Source organism: Canis lupus, chromosome 5 (assembly GCF_048164855.1).
Source record: "Canis lupus baileyi chromosome 5, mCanLup2.hap1, whole genome shotgun sequence".
Lineage (NCBI taxonomy): Eukaryota > Metazoa > Chordata > Mammalia > Carnivora > Canidae > Canis > Canis lupus.
Window position 1 is genome coordinate 35,578,166 of NC_132842.1, and position 18,616 is coordinate 35,596,781.

The window sequence follows — 18,616 nt, forward strand, 5'->3', positions numbered from 1 at the left end:
CAATGAGAGGAAAGAATAGTGAACCAGAGTGGCTTTAGTTCTTGTGGAAAGGGTCTGGGGTGAGGATGATCTCCCCCAAAGCCAGACCTCCCAGCAATCTCTCCTGGATGTCCCCACTTGTCTCATTTGTTATGGAGAGAGTTCTATGTAGATGGCTCGCACTGTGGTGTTTCCTATTCATGTTGTATTTGCCGTATGGACAATTCTGCCCCTCTCCTTTCTGGTTCCTACCTGGGTTGAACAGGTGAGGGTCTCTCTGTAGTTAATTTCCAGGAGAAGGGGAAGGCTCCAAGATCCAATCTCTAAACTGGGCCTGGCATATGCCTTGCCCAAGGTCACCATTGGGATCATTTGGCTCATCTCCATTGCAGCCTGCAGCCCCTTTCCCTCCTGGCTTGGGAGGTGGTGGTGGGGCGGGGGAATAGGGGGCTGCAGATGTCTAAAAAAAAAAAATCACCAAAAAGGGAGATAATTGATAGTAATTCCCTTTGGCAGAGCTACTACCCACTCTCCCCCATGAATCCCAGCATAAGGCTTTTTTGGGGGTGTGTAAAACCTGATTCTGCACTGACCCTACACTCTAGAAGCCCTGCAGGATTGAGTTTCATTTCTTTGCTCCTTCTCCTCTGAGGCCTGCTGCTAACTCCTGGGGAATAGGTCTCCCCTCACAATTAGTGCTCAGCTTCCCCAGAAAGGTAGTAGAGGTGAGCTAAGTACTTGGAAACCCTGGAGCCTCTAGACCTGGGACCCTGCCTTCTATTTCCTTATATGGTCAATGCCCAATACAGTACCTGACACTCAGCATGGGGCCCAGAATGTCTTTCTTTAAGCAGTTTATGGGTGATAATCTGGAGGTGTTCAGTTGTCTTAAAACTGGGTTCCTATAGCAAGTACCTTGGTTTTACTCACATGGTATGTTTATTTGGGGTGGCTTTGAGGAAGGATGCTGGAGAAAAAAGCGGGGAGGAGTGGAGAGGAGAAGACAGGAGGGGTTAAATACCTCCCTTTGGAGCCATTCTTGGCATTTAGTTAAGGGAGGACACTTCTCAGCATTTGTGGAAGCGAGGTGGTGTCCATGATGCCTGCAGAGAGGCCACTGCCTGTGGCTTGGAGGTCAGGATGAGTAGAGAAGCAACACATTTCAGATGAACTCTGCCCTTTGACACCTCCCTAACTCCCCTATGCCTGGCTAGTTTAAGGTCCCAAGACCACATTACATTAGAAGGCTTGGAGAATGGGCACCAGAGGCTGCTCCCAGAAGACCCAGGCCCCAAAGGCCCTCTCCAGCCTTTGAGACAGGCTGGCCACACAGAGGAAGAGAGGAAACAGTGAGGTGGGAGCTGGTTTCAGTTCTCCCACCAAGGCTGTGCCTGTGGCTGGAGGCACCCAGTAGAGGCAGTTAACTCCCTGTTCTCTGGGCCAGAATCAATTTGGGACTGTACATTTAACCCTAGACAGACTTCCCCAGCCGCCCTGCTCCTCCCACATTAGGGTCTCCAGTCTGTTTCTTCTGCCTGGAGGAAACATAAACCCATCCTACCGATTCCACAGAATCAGAGAAACTTCCCACTTTGGGATTATCTGCAGTTTGGGATTATATGAGCCCGGGGCTTGCTCTGTGGGTCCCTGAGGTGAAGAGAAAACATCTGCAGCTTTAGGATTAGCCCAAACTGCGCAGATGGAGGGGATAGTGAGTGAGGGCAAGGACATCCGGGCGCAAATCTGTACCCACTGGGCTTTTGTTCTCTTTCAATCAGTTTCTACTGAGTGCTGCTCTGTGCCAGGCACTGTTTCAGGCTCCGAGCCGAGTCTCTAGGCCACGGTCTCACGGAACTACAGTGTAGCTGCCTTAGCCCCAAGAGTCAGGGCTTGGGCCGGTGCGGGCGTAGGAGACAAAATGTCCCGTCTCAGATCGGTTTTCTCATTTGTAAAATGGGGGCAGGTATCTCTGCCCCTTCTCTCCTGGAGCACTAGAGCCCACTGAGTCCCGGAAAGCGTTCGGGAAGGGTGGGGTCTTTGAACCGAGCGTCGCTCCAGGTGCCCAAGGCTAGGAGTTGCAGGTCCTTCGCGCACCTGAGCTGAGGGGCGCGGCCAAACCCTCCCTCCCGGTCCCTGTCGCTTCCGGCCCGCGGAAGGGAAGGGGCAGAGAGACGGCGGGTTTCGCCGTAAGGTAGGCTGCCAAGCCCACGCATCCCTCACAAAACGGGGAAGGTCCTCTTATTTTTTGTAAAGTTGCGGAAAAAAGAGACGAAGACGGGGCGCGCTGGGGGAGCTGAGCCCGGGCCGACCTCGTCGGAGCGCGGGGAGCTCGAGGCGCAGTGGCTGCGGCTCCGGCCTCAGAGCCTGCGGCGTCCAAGTGGCCAGAGCAGCGCTGGGAGGGAGGCGGAGGGAGGAGGGAGGGGAGCCGAGGTGGGGGGGGAGGAGGGAGCGCCGAGTCCGGTCCGGGTTTTGCTGGCAGCCCCCGGGCAGCGTTCAGAGCTCCTGCCCGGGCGGGCGCGCGGCGGCGGCGGCGGCGGCAGAGGCGGCGGAGCCTGAGCGGCGATGTAGAGGCGGCGGCGGTGGCGGCGGCAGAGGCGGCGGCGGCGAGAGCAGGCGCCCGAGCCGAGCGAGTGGAGCGGCCGAACCTTGCCCCCCGAAGCCGGGGCCCGCGTCCCAGCCCTGCCCAGCCCGCGCCCGGCCATGCGCGCCGCCTGCTGAGTCCGGACGCCTCACGCTGCGCTCTCCGCCCGCCGCGCCGCGCTTCGCTCGGGGGTGATTAGTTGCTTTTTGTTGTTTTTTAATTTGGGCCGCGGGGAGGGGGAGGAGGGGCAGGTGCTGCGGGCTCCCCCCCCTCCCCGCCTCGGGCCAGCCGCGGCGGCGTGACTCCGGCTCCGGACCCGGGCAAGGAGGCGGCGCGGCTGGAGCGGAGCGCACCGCGGCGGTGGTGCCCGGAGCGGAGCGCAGCTCCCCGCCCCACCCCTCCCCCTCGGCCTCGCGGCGGCGGCGGCCGTGGCGGCTCGGAGGACTCCTGAGAGCCGGTAGGTGTCGGGCCACGGCCCTCCCCCGACCCCCCCGAGGCCGGCCCCCTCCCCTTCCCCGCCTACCTCCCTCTCCTCCCCCGGGGCCCGGTGCGCGGCCGGGGCCGGAGTTCGCTGCAAGTCGGCGGAAAGTTTGGCGGCGCGGGCTCCCCCGAAGTTCAGGTGCGGAGAGCCAGGGACCGGGAAGGAGGGGTCCGTGTCTGGGAGGGGCGGGGGGCGCCCGCAGCCGGAGCCACGGAGCCCTGGACCCTGGGAGCCCCGGCGCCGGGGATGGCTTGGTGGCCGCTGCTGTACCCAAGCCTCCCCAAGCCGCAGTCGGCGCGGTCGCAGATCACTGAGTACAGACAAAAAGAGGGGTTTTGGGGTCGGGGACTGCGGGTTGGGCGCCGTGCGTTGGGGCCGAGGCTCTCCCTGCGGGGCAGCGTCCCCTCCCCGAGCACTCGAGCTTGAGGGCGCTGGGGCGGCGGGAGCCCGGGTCCTCACCTCTTGGTGCCGGGCGGGCGCTCCGCCCGCGGGGGCGGCTGATTGGAGGTCTGCGGCGCACACTCCCCCGGCGGACCCCCGCAGCGCGGTGTTTTGGGGGCTACGGTAGCTGCTGCCCTGGCCCACGCGTGTCTGAGTCCTCCCCCACACACACACTTGGAGGGGGCGGCGGCCACTTCTACATTTCCCCTCGGGTTCCTCGCCTCCGCTGCCCGCGGGGTGCCTGGCGGGCTGAGCAAGTTTGACCTTTTTTTTTTTTTTTTTTTTTCCGTCGAAGTCTCACCCCCACCACCACCTCCGCTCCCCGCGGCCTCCCCTCCCGTCCTCCCCAGCCTCGGGGAGCCTTTCGGGCTGTCTTCCGAGCCCCGCGTGGCCGAGAGGCGTGCAGAGCCAAGGAGGGAGATGGGGGTGTTCCTCTAGCTGCCAAGTGTGGGAGGCGGGTGTCCCAGGCGCCTGCCTCGACGCTCTCTGGCCCCAAATTCACCCACGAAGTTCGGCCCCAAGCCTCCCTCCCCTTTGCTGCCCTAGAGCGAGGGGCTGACCCGCCGCGAGAAGAATGTGTTAATTTTCTTGCTGGGGGAAGTTGTCCTCTCCCGGAACGGGCTGCTTTCCGGCGGGGAGCGCGGGGTGCGCCTGGCTTTGTTTATTTGTAGGATCGACAGAAAGTGAGTGACCCCAGTTTTTAAATGGGGGAGGGGGGGTGCCTCTGGGACCTGTCAGAAGAGCTGAAGCGACCAATGAGGGAGCAAGATAGCTTTTCTTTTTTCTTTTTTCCCGCTCGGAAGGGGTGCGCGGAGTTGGGCTGGTGCCACGGGCTGCAAGGAGGCAGCCGCAGATTTGGGGCGGGGGTGCTCCGTAGAGACTCCTCGGGAGAGACCCACGCCCTCCTTTTTCCCCTGACGCGGGGGTCCGAAGGGCTGGCAGCCGCGCCTTACTTTGCCCCCCGGATCCTGGGTGGTCTTCGAGTCGCATCTTCGGGTTGGGGGGAGAGCGGAGCCGGGGTCCCACTGCCAGCCTCTTGACCTCCGCCTTCCCCCGAGCAGCGGGCGCCGCTCGGAGCCCGGGGTTTGTGGTGGGCCCAGCCCCCCCTCACGCGTTTGCTCAGGAAACGCTGGGGAGGGGGGCTCGTGTGACCGTTCGGCCCTCTCCCCCGCCGGAGCCGCCCGGGGCGGCTGGCAAACAGAGTCCCTTTCAAGTTTTCCGCTGGGGCCGCCTGGCGGGGGCTGCGTGCGCGGGCGCCGCGGACTGGCTTGGAGCGCTATTTGAACGCCCGGCGCCACCTCAGCTGCCCCGGCCCGCGGGGGCGGGGGTGCTCTTCCTTGCAACTAAGAGCATTTAAATTAGACGTTTTTTACGGGTCGTGGTGGCCTAAGCGTGACGCGACCCTCCCGAAAGACCCCGAGTTCTGGGCCCCAACAGCCGCAGGCAGCCTAGGAACTGGTACCCGAAGCCTCCTCCCAAGCCCCTTTTTGAGAGCGATGAGGGGAGCTGAAGTCGGTGCTACCTACTACTGCGTAGTGTTGATTTAGCAGTTTCCCTGGATGAGACTCAAGCAAGAGCTGGGGCGGGGGGGGGGGGGGGGGGTAGTGGCCCGCTCTGCAGCTGTCACCCCCCTCCCAGAACGGAAATCGTTCTCTCCTTGGGAAGGGGGGGGGGTGATTTTTGTCCTGGGAAGGAGTGGGAACAGCTGAGGAAAGGTTGGCCTCTAGAGTTCTGGGTCAGCCCTGGGGAGGTTGGTAGGAGCACCCCCACCTCATCTTGGCCTGAGTTGGGGCTCTCCCAGGGAAGCCCCTAGCCAGCCTTGTGGCTCCTGGTCCCAAGCCACCTCCCTTTTCAAGGTGGGGGCAGAAGAAAAAAAAAAAGGTGGGGGCAGAGGTTCCTCTGCTGAAGACAGACCCTTGTCTGGCTGTCCGTTGGTGCCTTATTTATGTGTGTATTTGGGCCGGCTGTTTTCCCGGCTCAGCAGGTGACCCTGGCCTGGGCCTCCTATCTCTCCTCCGACAGAGCCTGTTGACTTACCCGTGGGCCAGCGGCCTCGTCTTTATCACGTGAGGCCTGGAATGTCCACCCGGCTGGGCTGGGCAGGCTGGGGGAAGGGAGAAGGAGGGGAGGATTCTGCATCCAGGGCCCTGGCCAGCCCAGGCCTCTGTTCCATGGGTTCCCACTGTGAGCCCCAAGTCTTAATGCCTTTCCCCTTTTTCCCTGCCTTCTACCCATTTGGCAAATACGGATCTGAGGCTGATAGGAGTGTGGCAGGCAGGGTTGTATCTGGTTAAAGAACCAAGTCTGTGTGAATTAAATACCCCACCTTCTTTAGGGCCCCACCTGATTATTTATGGAAGAGTAGAATGGAAATGGGGGTCTCTTTAGGGGGTAAGGATGTGGCTGGGCTGAGATCAGCTGATTTAGGATGCAAGATAGGGTGGAGGAATGAGAGGGTGTACCGGATGAGCCAGACTCAGGCCTGCCCCCTGTTTGGTGGGGTGACCATTAAGGCAGAGCTAACTCCCCAAGTCATGGTGCATGGCCTTACTGGTCAGCAATGGGGCAGGGCTCACTTATTGTTACTACTCTTATTATTACTGTCTGTTCTTTGTATGTAAATAACTTAATTTGTTTATCTATTTTTTTAAAAGATTTTATTTATTCATGAGAGAGAGAGAGAGAGAGAGAGGCAGAGACACGGGCAGAGGGAGAAGCACGCTCCATGCAGGGAGCCTGATGTGGGACTCTAGGATCATGCCCTGAACAGCTGAGCCACCCAGGGGTTCCCCCCACCTTTTTTTTTAAAAGATTTATTTATTTATTTATTTATTTATTTATTTATTTATTTATTATTTATTTATTCATGAGAGACAGAGAGAGAGAGGCAAAGACATAGGCAGAGGGAGAAGCAGGCTCCATACAGGGAGCCCGATATGGGACTTGATCCTAGAACTCCGGGATCACGCCCCGAGCCAAAGGCAGCTGCTTAACCACTGAGCCACCCAGGCATCCCGTATGTAAATAACTTATTCATTCATTGCCCCAGTATGTATTTTTGAGCACCTACTGTGTGTCCAGTGCCACCTTTCTGGAGCTGCTAAAATGAATCACTGACTCTGCCCCTACTCTGGAGGCAGGCCCAGAGCAGAAGCTCCTCCCTCTTTCCTCACCCCCTGGGACCCGAATTGGGGCTTTCCCCCCCCTTTATTCTGGTGCTCTCCCTCCCTGATCCCCACCACCTGGTGCTGTCTTAGCCTGTATATGTGTGCCTGTGTGTGTGAAGTGTCCTTGATTAAGTGTATTAATAGTTAAACTCTCACTCATAGCTGGAACTCACCAGACCACAAAAAGCCTCCCCAGTTACTCACGCGCTACTGCCCAACAAGAATATCCCACTCAAGTTTTTTTTTTTTTTCCCTTTCTCTTACTTTCCCCTTCATTCCCCCCAACTCTGAGCCCACCTCCCAGGCTACAGGCAATGAGAAAGGGCTGGCCCCCTCAAAGACCCAGGAATCCCCCCAACCAGTCCACCTGCCCACTAAAGCCCAAGGCAGTGTCAGCTGCTAGATGAGGCTGTATGGGTCTAGTCTGTTGGTCTGGGATGTGGGAAGCTAGGTGGTGTGTGTGCTTATGACTCAGGGCATGTGGTATCTATGAATCTGTGTGTTGAATATGTGTCTGTTTGTCTGTCTGTCTTGAGGGGGCGGGGTGGGAGTCTGCATGTGTGTATATTTGTGCATCAAGGCTTGTATATCTGTGGATCTAGGAGTTGTGTGATCTGCATTGCATCTGTACTTGTGTGTGAATCTGAGTGTATATCTGAAAGTTGGATTTATCCTTGTGAATCTGGGAATGTGCATATTCTGAGTTGTGTATGCTAGAATTTTGGAACGTGTGCGTGTGATTTGTGTATATGTGTGTTATTTGTATATTCTTGTAAATCTGGGAGAGTCTTGACTCCCTGAGTAGTGTGTCTGAATTGGGAAAGTGGTGTGCGAATCTGGGAGTGGGCATATCTGAGCTGTGTGGGCAGTGAGTGGTCTGTGACCGTTCCTTTCTCTTTATCTGTCTGCCCGGCTGTCTTTCTGAGTCTCTCCCTCTCTGGTTGAGGCCCAGAGAGAGAGAGAGAGAGAGAGAGAGTGTGTGTGTGTGTGTGTGTGTGTGTGTGTATAGCATTGAACCTCTCCCACCCCGTCCTTCCCCTCCTCTGCCCTCCCTGGCAGTAACTGGGCAGCCTCCCCGTCTGCCTGCCTGCTGGGAGTTTTGGAAGCTGTGGAGGGAGACAGGCTGGGGCCGGGGTGACAGCGCGTATCCACGGCGATGGCAGCCTGTGATTATGGGAATAAAAGGATTTTAAGGTCATGGGTGTATTTTTTTTGTTCTGTTTTGTTTTCCCCCCCTTTGGTGGAGCTGGTGGCAGCAAAGGGCCAGAGCTGTGTGTCTGCAGGTTGGGAGTCTGTCCCCATACAAGTAAGCATGGGTATGTGGCGCTTTCCCGGGAGCATGAACATGTGTGTACACACGTGAGCAGAGCCTGTGAGTGTGTATGTTCTACGTGTGTTCTGTCTGCCTCCCTGCATGAGAGTCCACAGGGCTGTTCCCTGGGGAAGAATCCCAGGAAAACTTCTTGCTTCTGGGTGTGACATGGAGCTGGAACCCTTATAGTCCTCTGTGTCCCAAAGAGCCGTCTGGCTCCAATCCTTGCTTATCTGACCTTCCCTTCACGGTAGGGTGTCTTTTGCCAGAGACTGGCTAGGCCCAGTTACCTGGGCCAGGCCACATCTTGGGGTGTCAGTGCCCCTGGCCCTGCTCCAGCCCCTGTAATTGCATTCTGCCGCCTAATCCCCCGCCAGCTCAATTAGATCGCAAATTCTTCTTCATTTCCTGCCTCTGATGCTGGCCTCCCTCTGGGCTCACAGGGCCTGGGAGAGAGGGAGGGGATCCTGCCCCCCTTCCGCCAGCACTGGGGGCTCTTACAGGGGTGTGATTAGTTGCTGGCACTCTGGCCTTGGGGTGTTGGTTGGAACCCTGGGAGCCAACAGGGCAGACTTCTGGTGGCTCCCTGTGGACTAGCCTCAGTATCCTCATGCTGGGGGAGGGGCTTGTGTTGTTTGGTACTTGGGCTCTGGGTAGACCAGGGATCCCTCTATGCCAGGCCCCCAGGCAGTGTCCTCACCCGGAGTCCCCACAGGCTCTGCGTATGCCCTATTTCCAGAGGAGTTGGTGGCCACCCCCTGGCACAGCAGTTGTAACCTTGTTTTTGAACTTTTAATGGCGTATGTTCTGGGGGTCAGTAGGACCACTGAGCTCTTCTCTACTGTATCGTCTTAACTGCCTCCCTTGACCTTACCTAGACAAGTGTGTTAGAGCACTGGCTCTGGAGCCAGACCTGGCTCCAAATCCTGACCATGCCACTGTCTAGCTGCATATATGATCTTTGGGTGAATTGCCTCTCTGACCCTCAGTTTCCTTATCCCTGAGATGGGATAATAAGAGTGCTTGCCTCACAAAGGCCATTTTCGGGTGGACACAGGGATGGTTGTTTAGTGCGCAGCACCAGTGGCTGACCCACAGCATGTACTAGAAGTTGGCTTTGGTGGTGACTAGGACTTCATGTCCCCCTCAAGGAAAGGAAGAAAAGAAGATGTGACTCACACTTGGCATCTCTGTCTCCATTCTGCTCATTACCAGGTGTGTGGTGTTGGGCACATCACTTTGCCTCTCTGGGTTTCTCTTCCCCATCTGTAAAATGGGACTGATAATAGGCCTGACTTCACAGGACCCACGGAAGGGTTACCCACATGCAGACGCTTGGCCCCAGCTGCCCGCCCTAGCGGGTTTTCAACATACTTCTTGCCCTCTTTTTCCTTTCCTCACACCAAGCCTAGGCTGGTGTGAGGGCTGGCAAAGACAGAGGCTCAGGGATAAGGGGACTGGCCAAGGTCATGAGGCCAGTAATGGGGCCTGGGTGGGGTAGAAGGGCTAGGGGATGACCTGCTGCCTGGCTGGCTTGCTGGTTTACTCGCTGGCTCAGCTGAGCTGTGAGGCATGGACTTCCCTCCCCGCTGGTCTCTGTGGAAAGTGGTGGCTTGGCTGATTTTTTTCTGTAAAGGGGAAGCTGGATGTCTACCCCCTCCTTCCCCAGGAGGCACCCGTGGCAGTGGCTGTGCTGACAGGCCTCCTGGCCTTCTTGCTAGGGTAGCTGGCAGCTCAGGAAGGCCAACTGCACACAGATCAGCCAGGAAGAGGGACCCATAGAAGTGCCATGCCATCGCTAATCCTATGGCCCCTCCCACCCTCAACTGTTCCCTTTGGAGGGTAAGACGGAAAGGAGCTACACCAGGAGAGTTGGGGAGAGGGCTCTGCTGGAGGTGGTGGAGAGGGATGAGGTGGGGGTGGGGAGTGAGGAGCCCTCTGCTGCAGGGTCTCGGTAGTTCCCTGGCCAGTCTCCTTATTTCTGTGACCTCTGTCACTCAGTGGTCTAGGCTCTTTAATATTTCACGGGCCGTCAAGCCAGCCCCCTGTCCTCATCCCCTTTGTCTGTCTGCTGCCCCCCTTGGGCCATCCCTGTCGCTGAATTGCTGAATTACTGACCCCAAGAGGCTGAGGGCCCTAACACCTTCTCAGTAACCTCCTGACCTGTCTCCCCCGCCCCTCTGCTTGTCCCACCTTCCATCTCTCCTACGCCTTCTCTCCCCTTTTCTGACATCTCTGACTATCTTCTTGCCCTTTCCTCCATTTTCCTCCTTTGTTGGCCTGCTCCTCCTCAGCGGAACAGAAACCGTGGCAACTGGTCCGCCTGCCTGCTACCCTGTCCACCTCTTCCTGCCCCCTCCCCCTGGCTGTGCTGGGCGTGAGAGCTGGTTTTATTTATTTTTCTGTTTGTTTGGGAAGAAGGCAGTGGCAGTTCTGAGTCCAGGCCGCTGCGCTCCAGGCACAGGGGCGGGCAGGCGGCCTCCCAGGAATGCGGCTGGGACGCCCCGCGCTATATTTACTCCCGCCCGGCTGCCTGCCCCAGCGGGGCAGAGCCAGGCCTGCCTGGTGGCCCCGGGGGAGCCCTATACCCACCATCCCCACTCTGTCCAGCCGACCCCATGGAGCCCTCGAGCCCACGACGCCCTCCCTTCCTGTGGCCTCTCCTGACCTCCTTGGACTTGCCTGGCCTGCTGGCGGGAACAGCAATGTGCCATGCCGTTAGGAGTGCAGGCTGCAGACGCAGGGGTCTGATTCCCGTAGGGCAGCACCTGGCAGCCCCAGACCCCCACCCAGAGGCCTAGCCCAGGCCTGTAATCTGGTGGCCAGAACTATGCAAAGCATCTATCTGGAGCTCTCCCCGCCAGGCCTGGTGCCTGTTCTTGCCAAAGTCCCCTCAGCTCGGAGCTCAGCTCTGCTGGCAGGGACAGGGTGAATTGGGGGCCAGGGGCAGCTTTGTGCAGCTGCGTTTCCTGCACCAGTCACCCCCTTCCATGTAATTGCCATCTGCTGGACCCCGTGGTTCCTCACACCAACATAGGTGTGCACATATACATGCTTAGACATACATGTGCCACACATGTGAACACATGCTGGATTGTACCGTCCATGGTACATGGCCATGCCTCCTGTCATTGATTTCCTCATTCATCAGATGCATATAGGGTTTTGTGAGCCCACTCCTTGCCAGCCTTGCGATGGGATGTGGCAATGATTCCTTCCTGTACCCCAATGTCTGGCACCAACTGAGTGTTTGAAGAGCTTTAGCCGCTGCTCTAATCAATTGCTATCCTCCAATTATTGCCATAATAATAATAATAATATGTTGTCAAAATGATGATGGCAATGGCTAACATCCTAAGCCCCTACTCTGGGGCAAGCTCTATGTTAGTGGCTTTCTAGCCTTTACTTTCCTTCATCCCCCTAGTTAGCCCAGTGGTTGGATGCTATTAGCATCCCCGAATATAGATGAGGAAACTGAGGCTGGAGAGTCTGTGACTTGCCCCAGGACTTGCCATGTGGGATTGGGCCCTGGTAGAGCCCTTGACTGGCTGTGAGCACCATGAGAACAGCCAAGGTTGGCACTCCCCTGTGCTTGCCGACTAGAAGCCTTGCTCTCTCCTCCTTGAGGCCCTCATGTCCCTGGCAAGAGGCCAGGCATGTGGTAGGTGGGGTGGGCTGACTGGCCAGTCGGATGAATGAAAGAATGAATTAATGAATGACCAGAAGATTCTGTGGGAATGAGTGCTCTCCAGGGACAGTGGGTAGATGTACTTGTGCAGGTGGTCAGACTGGTAAGTGGGGATGCATTGTGCCTGTAGAGGGTTCCCTTAAGTGAGGTGGGGGCGGGGCTGAGAGATGTGGCCAGAGGCTAATAGGCTGCTCAGGCCTAGCCCTTAAGCAGGTCCTGTCTTCTCCCAGGGCCTCAGTTTTTCCATCTCTCAAATGGGCTTGGGAGCCTTTGTCCTGGCTGGCTGTCAGCTGGCCTGCCGTGGGTTGGCCTGGGAGCTGGAGAGGTAAGGAGCTGTGGTGGGAAAGAGGAAGCAGTGGGTGGTGAAGGCAAGAAGATGAAGCGTGGAGCTTGGCTTGGAACCTGAGAAGCAGGGAGACCAGCCTGACCTGACGCCCATCCTCCCTCTGAGCTGCGGGGTGGAGGTGTAGGGTCACAAACCCCTAGCGACCTGCTCTTGTTCTGGCAAGAGCTGGTCTTCCTGACATGGGCAGCATCCAGTGGCTGTGTGTGCCACGAAGAGGTGGTCTGCCCTCCAGAACTAGACCAGCTCTACTGCCAGGCCCATAGGCTCCCCCCAACCTCATTATCTAGTTCCTGTTGACCCTGATGGGAGAGACCCAGGCAGGCCCTCCTCCTACCTGACCCACCTTCTCCAAAGCTAGATGGGGAATTGGTTTAGTTTGGCCCATAGCTCCAGGTGAGAGTGGGCTTTGGCCCCCTTCCTTCCTGGGAATGTTAAGATCTTGGTGGCCTAGAATTTTTAGTCACAGGAATTTAGAATCAGAATGCTTGGAACTGAGAGATTCTTTTCAGGATTCTTGTCGTGTTGGGATTCTAGAATCACAGAACCATGAGTTTTACTGTAAAGGAAGCGTGAATGGTCATGTTTCAATCTTGTTTGACGCTAGGGGACATTGAGGATCTGAGAGGAGGGACTTCCCTGTGGTGCCCTCAAGTGACATGAGTATATATCTGAGACAGAAATGCAGTTCTGCCTCTGGTCTACCCTGCTTTGGAGATCTGGCTGGCATGGGGAATGGGCTCTGTGGGCCCAGTCAGGGAGCAAGGGGATGTGACTGGCCTGTAAGCACAGAAGGGGTCCTCACGGCGGTGCCCACCCACCCGCTGCCCACCCGCCTGCTGCCCACGCTTCCCGAGGCACCAGTGTGAGGAGGAAATGCCGGCTGTTGCTTCCAGCGACAGCCGGCAGGGCCGGGCGGCTTCCCAGCTCCCCCTCTGATTCATGGCCGCCTGCAGCTCCCCCCTCCCCTGGGGGCCTCAGCAGCCCCATCTGTGCAATGGGGAGAGGAGGCTCTACCCCAAAACCTAGTGTCACAGAGACGATATATTTGGGGTTCTTTGCAGACTCACTGTGAGGCTTTGAGAATGTTGGGAGACTGGTCTGGGGATAGCCAGCTGGGCATTTGGACTCAAAGTACTGAGCAATTCTGCTGGGAGTTACCCTAATGCCTCCAGCACTCTGGGGGTGCTGAATTGGTTCCTGGGGCAGAAAGCGTGGTGGTAGTAAAAGGAAGAGCAGCACCTAGGTCACTGGGCTCTCTCTTGACCTCAGTATACCCATCTGCAAAATGGAGAGTGTTATTCCTTGAGGTCTCTTACAGTTTTGACTCTTCCTGGATATGTGCTGGCTGATGGAGGTACTAGGGATGCCCAGGAAAGAGCAGAGCAGTGGGGCAGGAAAGGGGTCTCGGTGGCTGCAGACAAGGGTGGAACTGTGATTTGGCTGAAGGGGCGGCTCTGGGAGAAGGGATGAGGTGGAGAGAGATAAGGAGCCTGCCAGCAAGGCAATGTCCAGCGGAAAATCCCAGCCATTCTCAGGAAGTGTTTCCTCCACTGGTCTCCTGGGAGGGAGGCAAGGCAAGCAGGAAGGAGCATAGTCGAGGGCAAACAAAGTCTCCCGGCCAGTCCAAGTGGAGATGTCCCAGGCCTGGCAGCTGGGCGGGTGTGCCCCTCACACTGCGGGAGGGCTGGAACGCACCCCCCACCATGCTCTAAGGCTGGGCCTGTGGTGGGAGGCCAGGGCTGCCAGGAGGGGCCGGGCCAGAGTCCAGATTTCAAAGCCTTCCCCAGGGGCCTCATGGTGCCCTCCGCCCTGTCCTGAGCTCCGCCGCGGGGGTGGCAGATGCTGTTTTATCGGCTGAGGCGAGTGGGAGGCCTCCGGAAGGTCCTCCTGGGAGGTTCCGGGGGGCAGTGGGGTGTTGGCAGCTGCCGCCCAGCCAGAGCTGGCTCACAGTGGCCTCCTAGGTCCCTCAGTACCCCAGGCTTGGGGCCCGGGGGTTGTGGTGCTTGAGGCAGGTCCCTCCTGCCTTTGCTCATACACACACACACACACACACACACACACACACACTGCCCACCAAGCTTCTTGGCTCTGGCCCCCTCCCATCCCTGGCTGCGTCTGCAGAGCCCCCCGGGGAAGGCAGGGGAGGAGGCGCAGCGGGCTCAGAACAGCGGGTGCCCGTGCAGCCAAGTATTTGCGCGAGCTGTCAGAGACAGACAGGCATGTGGGGAATTTGGTGCGTGTGGGGCTGGGGGAAGCAGCCGGGTGGGCAGGCAAGCAGGAGGAGGGAAGGTGGGGCTGTCTCCCTCGCCTGTTGAACCCTGCAGAGACCACCATTCTCCCCAACCCAAACCAGAAGGTACAGCTGGCGCTGTCTCCCTGCCTGTGCCAGTACAGTGAGCCTGTGACCCTTGCTGGGGTCTGATATGGTGCTGATACTGGCGGAGGGGGTGCCGTGTCAAGGGCTGGAGCCGGGGAGAGGCTGTCTGGGGGAGTGTGGAGCCAGGCAGGAATCCGGGTTGTGCCCGACTATGGCCTCCAGGAAATAGCAGCTGTCATGCTTCTGTGTCATCCCCTCCTCCCACGGCCCAAGCCTGGCACAACTTGTTTCCTGGCCAGGGTCCGGCTGGGGCAGATTGGAGGAGCCTGGTATTGCCCAGGCTGGACAAGGAATGGGCTGGGTGGAGGGGGCCATGTTTATAAGCCCACAGGTACTTGGAGTGCTGGGGAGGGGCTCCCCCAACCTTTTGCTGAAGCAGGTTGAAGTCACTTGCAGGAGGGGACCTTGCCCCTTGTGTCCCTGGACAGAGACCCTGACTTAGTCACCTTTGTGCGTGCTCTCCAGCAGTACCTGTTGGGCATGTTAGGGCCTAGAGCTGAGTAACACTTGTGTTTCATATCTGAGAGCCCAGAGAGGAGGGACACTGTCCCAAAATCACACAGTGGGCTCCCCAGCCTTCTCCCTATGCTCATGGGTGGGGCCAGTGGGAAGAGGTGAACTTTGGGGGTTTGCTGGGGTGGAGGGGGCTATATTTAGTCAGTCCTGCAGAGCCAGGGGGCCCCTGGGAGCAGCTGTTAGTGGGGGGGCAGACAGAGGCCTGAAGCTGCATTTAGTCTGGACAGAAATATCCTCTCCGCTCCCCCCCGCCACACACACACACCCACTGACTGGGCGGCCAGGCTGCGGGCTTGTCCCCTGAGGGGCAGCTTGCCTGGGCCTGGCGGCCGGCGGGACAGGCAAGATGACCCGATAGGCTTTTCCCAGCTCAGGTTTCGATGAAACAGGAACCAGAGCCGCAGCCTGGGCTGTGGGGGCCAGGGCTGCCTCCTCCTGCTCCCCCCTTCTCCCTGAGTTGCATACTCCAGTTCTCCCAGGCCTGGGGAAGCAGCAGGTTATTTATCAAGCCAACCTCCCCACTGGGTCTGTCTGCACCCACCCCATCGCGCCCCCCTTGCTGGCGGCCCTGAGCAGAGTGAGCTCAGGAGAGTGAGTCACCCCATCCTAGCAGCCCCGCGAGGCCCTGTGGCCTCGCAGGCAGAGTGCACTCACGCACTCCCCACATGGCACACACTTGGGACAGCCACATTCACTCAGCGCACGTACTTCCACACGATCCAGCACACACGACTGACACACGCAGCGCGGCCCTGGTCACATAAGCTGCGGACACTCCAGCAGCACACTCGTTCTCAAACCCACCCCAGCCTCAGCACACATGCATGCTGCCACATAGGCAGATGGGCGTACATAGTCACAGGCAGGCGTGCCGAACTCCCGGGAGGACCCCAGATACTGCACCCATAAAGCAGTTGTATGTCTGCTCTATCCTCAGGCCATAGCCCACAACCACCCAGCTCCGTAGAATTGGGCCAGGAGCCCGGACACAACAGCCCAGTGTATGTGCCCACACGTGGGTACACAGGCAAATGCAAGCACATGTACACATGCACATGAACAGCACGGCTAGGGCTCCGCTACCTAAATCCCCCTTTAGGGTCACACAAAAGAGGCCCGACCCTTGGCCATGTAGAGTCAGCTGAGTTCTGCAGGGTAGGTGTGGGGAGGGAACTGTTTGCTGCCATCCCTCAGGCTGGCTTGGCCTTCTTTTGGGGAGGAGGCCCAGGTAGCCCAGGTATCAGGTTTGGAAGTGTTAAAACCACCCTGCCCTCCAGGATGGGGAACTCTGACCTGGACAGAGTGGGTTGGGGGTAAACTGGGGAGAGGTGCAGAGGAGCCGGGAAGAGGAAAGGCCTGGACAAGAAAAGCCATGGAAAATCGATTTTCCTGGGAGTGCCAAATAGCCAGCTGTTGCCACTACTCGGCAGCGGGGGTGGGGTGGGGTGGGGTGTTGGGGGTGCAGTTCCTTGGGAGATGGGGGGGCGTGCCAGAAATTAGGGAAGAGACTCCCTTGATCTAGTGGGCTATGCCCCAGGAGCCTGCCTGCTCACCCTGGCACCTGCTTTCCTCAGTTCCCTTGGCTCCCAGGTTTCTCGTTAATCCCCGCCCCGCCCCCCGCAACCAGTACCCTGAGACTTAGGATTCAGACATATTTCCTGGTTCTTGGTCTACTGGTCTGCAAAATGGGTACAGAGCTGACTTGAATACAAGGAGGGGTGGGCTGCGGGGTTGGAGGGACGCCCTCAGGGAGCCTGTAAGCTGCAGTGTGCGTTGGGTTTAGGGCTGCCTTCCCTGAACTGGGCAGAATTGGGGACATACCTTATTTTTCATACACTGGAAAAATACCAGTTTTCAGATGAGAGAATTGAGTCTGGTGGGTCTGACTTCCTGGTCATAAGGGCTTTAGACACAGCCAACTAACAACCAGACCCCAGATCATTCTGGGTCTACAGTATTGAGAGAGCCCAGGGAGGTTCAAGGGCAGGTGACTTTAAGGACTCAGGCCCAGGCTATCTCCCACCTCTTGGCCACACATATCTGCCTCATAAAGGCCTAGACAGACCATGGTCGAGGAGGGGAGAGGGGCCCAGGCATCCTGAAGTAAACAAATAATAGCTATGGTCAGTCAGGAGGCCTGGATATCCCCTGAGCCTTGGACTCTGGGGTTGGACAGGCCTAGGCTCCAAACTTGGCTCAGTCACTGTCAGCTTTGCAATTCTGAGCCACTCTGATCTCACTTTTGCCACCTATAAAATGGGTCTGAGCCTTGTCTCAAAGCTGTGGGACCTGAAGTAGGTGGTGGGGTGTGGTTCTCACTGTGTCACACCTGGATCTCCAGGTGAGTCCTGACCTCTTCCTGACCTGACTGCTCCACCAAAGCTTGCATTTCCCTAGGAGTGGTACCCCATAATAAGGACTCCTTAATTAGACTGTCTTGGATTGTCAGCCTTCTTAGGGCTGTTCTCCGAGGGGAATGCTGAGGTGGGGGAGTGAAGAGGCTGACCTTGGGGCTACATGGTTGGATCCAGGCAGAGGAATATGGAGTCCTTGGGTGTTTGGACATCCCTGGGGGCTTCATAATATGGGAGGAAAAGGAGCCAACCTTGGATCTAAGACATTCTCGGTTCCTTGGCTCCTCAGTACACAGCAAGGCCACAAATTAGACTCAGTAGGGACTTATGGGTGGCAAATGAGTTCTTTGTAGTGTGGTAAGGGGCTTGGCACACACCTGTGTGAAAGCACGGTTGGGACCATTGTAGATGGAAGAAGTGCTGACACAGAGCAGGCCTGTAGGCGCCCAGGAAAGTCTTGGCAGGAAGTATAGGTAGGTTCTTCCTGTCACCAGAAAAGGCAGTGCAAGCCTGGACAGCTGAGCGCTGCCCTCTTTGCAGACATCAGACCTCTACCATACACACATCTCCCTATGTTCCTGCAGGTAAGAGGGCAGAGGAGGAATGCTCTCCATGGGCCTGGAGAAACTGAAGCCCAAGGGATTGGCTCAGGCTCCAAGGCAAACAGTGACAGAACTGGGGCCACAGCCTAGGTTACCCGGCACTCCTGGCTTGAACTGCCCTTGCCACTCCTGCTAGCTGACGATGGCAGTAAAAATAATACAGCTATCATTTCTTGAGCACCTTCCGTATGCCACCCTGCACTGAGAACTTACATGGTCTGCAGGACCCTGATGAGGGTGGGACTGTCCTCGTGTGCATTTCACAGACCATGGAATGGGCTTAGCAAAGTCAAGCAACTTCTCTGAGGTCACCTAGGCTGGGGGCTGCAGAGGAACCCTGATTCCAAAGCCCACTTGGACACTTTCATGACCCAAACCTGTACTTCAGGGCAGGGGGTCTCCTACCCCCACCTCCATAAACGCATGATGAATTATGTTCCCCGTTGGGCCAGCCTCCTCCCCACCTCTGCCCAGCCCCTGACCATCCTAGGGACCTCTGCTAGCTCAGGGCTCTCCCCAGGTTTGGACCCGAGGCCTTTGGGACTGCCAACTCCTTAGGCCTGGGAAGGGGTGAGCCCTGTTGGCCTTGGCTTCTTCAGAGGGAGTGATTCACTGGGAATGGGATAGGAAGTCGGGGGATGCACCAGGGAGCATATTGATATCCCTTGGGGTATCTCCTTGCAGATAAGTTCTGGGAAACTCAGTTGCTAGGCTTATGAGAGCCACTTGGGGGTCTGGTCAGGGTCATATACCTCCCTTATCCCCCAACCAC

General features: G+C 57.7%; 1 protein-coding gene and 1 long non-coding RNA gene across 6 annotated transcripts in view; one reads left to right on the plus strand and one right to left on the minus strand.

The window, feature by feature from the left end:
- The first annotated feature begins 2,147 nt into the window (after positions 1-2,147).
- The window catches only part of CXXC5 (CXXC finger protein 5), a 35,750-nt gene continuing 19,281 nt past the window's right edge, over positions 2,148-18,616 (plus strand). The window contains exon 1 of one of the 5 annotated variants that reach the window (XM_072826095.1): positions 2,148-2,170. The gene's annotated coding sequence lies outside the window, so the exon portion shown is untranslated. The other 4 variants (XM_072826094.1, XM_072826087.1, XM_072826091.1 and 1 more) reach the window with 4 other exon arrangements.
- Positions 6,861-12,416, minus strand: LOC140633487 (uncharacterized). The gene is made up of 2 exons (XR_012031092.1): positions 12,339-12,416; positions 6,861-9,227 (listed from the first exon to the last, which is right to left on the minus strand). It is a non-coding gene; the product is annotated as an uncharacterized lncRNA (long non-coding RNA).